Genomic DNA, 3,635 nt, shown 5'->3' with positions numbered 1-3,635 from the left:
TCCGTAATGACGGCTGATAATAACATGTTAAGAATCAGTCAACTCTGATGATGATCGTTGTTAAACTGTCCGTAATGACGGCTGATAATAACATGTTAAGAATCAGTCAACTCTGATGATGATCGTTGTTAAACTGTCCGTAATGACGGCTGATAATAACATGTTAAGAATCAGTCAACTCTGATGACGATCGTTATTAAACTGTCCGTAATGACGGCTGATAATAACATGTTAAGAATCAGTCAACTCTGATGATGATCGTTGTTAAACTGTCCGTAATGACGGCTGATAATAACATGTTAAGAATCAGTCAACTTTGATGATGATCGTTGTTAAACTCTCCGTAATGACGGCTGATAATAACATGTTAAGAATCAGTCAACTCTGATGATGATCGTTGTTAAACTGTCCGTAATGACGGCTGATAATAACATGTTAAGAATCAGTCAACTCTGATGATGATCGTTGTTAAACTGTCCGTAATGACGGCTGATAATAACATGTTAAGAATCAGTCAACTCTGATGATGATCGTTGTTAAACTGTCCGTAATGACGGCTGATAATAACATGTTAAGAATCAGTCAACTCTGATGATGATCGTTATTAAACTGTCCGTAATGACGGCTGATAATAACATGGTAAGAATCAGTCAACTCTGATGATGATCGTTGTTAAACTGTCCGTAATGACGGCTGATAATAACATGTTAAGAATCAGTCAACTCTGATGACGATCGTTATTAAACTGTCCGTAATGACGGCTGAGAATAACATGTTAAGAATCAGTCAACTCTGATGATGATCGTTGTTAAACTGTCCGTAATGACGGCTGATAATAACATGTTAAGAATCAGTCAACTCTGATGATGATCGTTGTTAAACTGTCCGTAATGACGGCTGATAATAACATGTTAAGAATCAGTCAACTCTGATGATGATCGTTGTTAAACTGTCCGTAATGACGGCTGATAATAACATGTTAAGAATCAGTCAACTCTGATGATGATCGTTGTTAAACTGTCCGTAATGACGGCTGATAATAACATGTTAAGAATCAGTCAACTCTGATGATGATCGTTGTTAAACTGTCCGTAATGACGGCTGATAATAACATGTTAAGAATCAGTCAACTCTGATGATGATCGTTGTTAAACTGTCCGTAATGACGGCTGATAATAACATGTTAAGAATCAGTCAACTCTGATGATGATCGTTGTTAAACTGTCCGTAATGACGGCTGATAATAACATGTTAAGAATCAGTCAACTCTGATGATGATCGTTATTAAACTGTCCGTAATGACGGCTGATAATAACATGGTAAGAATCAGTCAACTCTGATGATGATCGTTGTTAAACTGTCCGTAATGACGGCTGATAATAACATGGTAAGAATCAGTCAACTCTGATGATGATCGTTGTTAAACTGTCCGTAATGACGGCTGATAATAACATGGTAAGAATCAGTCAACTCTGATGATGATCGTTGTTAAACTGTCCGTAATGACGGCTGATAATAACATGTTAAGAATCAGTCAACTCTGATGATGATCGTTGTTAAACTCTCCGTAATGACGGCTGATAATAACATGTTAAGAATCAGTCAACTTTGATGATGATCGTTGTTAAACTGTCCGTAATGACGGCTGATAATAACATGTTAAGAATCAGTCAACTCTGATGATGATCGTTATTAAACTGTCCGTAATGACGGCTGATAATAACATGTTAAGAATCAGTCAACTCTGATGATGATCGTTGTTAAACTGTCCGTAATGACGGCTGATAATAACATGTTAAGAATCAGTCAACTCTGATGATGATCGTTGTTAAACTGTCCGTAATGACGGCTGATAATACCATGGTAAGAATCAGTCAACTCTGATGATGATCGTTATTAAACTGTCCGTAATGACGGCTGATAATACCATATGGATTGGGGAAGAGACACACACACACACACACACACACACACACACACACACACACACACACACACACACACACACACACACACACACACACACACACACACACACACACACACAAACATGTGCTGAGAGGCAATTGTAAGTTAATGTGAAACCATAGTAAAACACATGCAGATGTGGATTGGAAGGTTTTACCCCAAACTCAGTTCTAACCCTTTCCATTGTTACACTCCTTACGTTTTACCTAGTTTCATTTGACCAATCGCACCTGTGGAGTTTCAACACACAGTCACACACATGCAACTCTTCAACTGGGAGTCGGACCCGCAAATGAAAGACATTTGGAGCCCCCTCTCTCACCACACACACTTGGTGTGGTGGTGAGGGCGGTTGGCGGTATTGGGTGCGGTGGTGAGGGCGGTTGGTGGTATTGGGTGCGGTGGTGAGGGTGGTTGGTGGTATTGGGTGCGGTGGTGAGGGCGGTTGGTGGTATTGGGTGCGGTGGTGAGGGCGGTTGGCGGTATTGGGTGCGGTGGTGAGGGCGGTTGGTGGTATTGGGTGCGGTGGTGAGGGCGGTTGGTGGTATTGGCGGTATTGGGTGCGGTGGTGAGGGCGGTTGGCGGTATTGGGTGCGGTGGTGAGGGCGGTTGATGGTATTGGGTGCGGTGGTGAGGGTGGTTGATGGTATTGGGTGTGGTGGTGAGTGTGGTTGGCGGTATTGGGTGCGGTGGTGAGGGCGGTTGACAGTATTGGGTGCGGTGGTGAGGGCGGTTGACAGTATTGGGTGCGGTGGTGAGGGCGGTTGGCGGTATTGGGTGCGGTGGTGAGGGTGGTTGATGGTATTGGGTGCGGTGGTGAGGGCGGTTGATGGTATTGGGTGCGGTGGTGAGGGCGGTTGATGGTATTGGGTGCGGTGGTGAGGGCGGTTGATGGTATTGGGCGCGGTGGTGAGGGCGGTTGACAGTATTGGGCGCGGTGGTGAGGGCGGTTGGCGGTATTGGGGGGCTGGTGGCTACAACTAGGGAGGCAAGATAGCTAGAAGGGGTTGTGGCTGGGTGGGAGATGGTGATATGTTTGTGTTTATTGACTTAAAGACACACACACACACACACACACACACACACACACACACACACACACACACACACACACACACACACACACACACACACACCAGGGCTCCAGACTCAGGGGAAACGCGTGTGTTTAGAACACACATGTCTAATGATGCTGATTTAGACATTCTTGCGGTACTCTCTCTGGCTTGTGGTGTGTTAACTGGAACAGGAGCGACAACAAGCCAGCTCAGTGAGAGTAGTGGGAGTTTGTGAGCCCTATGGGCCCTGGTCAAAAGTAGTGCACTATATAGGGAATAGGGTGCTATTTGGGGGGCAACCATGGAGGAGGGGAAACATACATCTCCAATGAGCATTGAACTCGTTCCCTGCAGTTTGTGTTTTCCCTCATATTCAGATGTTATGGATTGGTCCTGGAATAGAGCCGATCCTTTTCCCAGCAATGGGAATTTACACTGTTTGAATGTTCTCTCTCGTGTTCCAAACAGAGGAATTTTGAGTTGGAGGCTTTATGGGAGGTTTATAAGTGAATACTCAACCGCTTTTAAACAAATATCGGAATGATGAAAAACTTCCCATTTAATTTATTACGTCAAGATTTTCCTTTTGTGTGTGTGTGTGTGTGTGAT

The sequence above is a fragment of the Oncorhynchus clarkii genome, chromosome 13, assembly GCF_045791955.1.
Source record: "Oncorhynchus clarkii lewisi isolate Uvic-CL-2024 chromosome 13, UVic_Ocla_1.0, whole genome shotgun sequence".
Classification (NCBI taxonomy): Eukaryota; Metazoa; Chordata; class Actinopteri; order Salmoniformes; family Salmonidae; genus Oncorhynchus; species Oncorhynchus clarkii.
Note: the sequence above shows the minus strand (reverse complement) of the source record.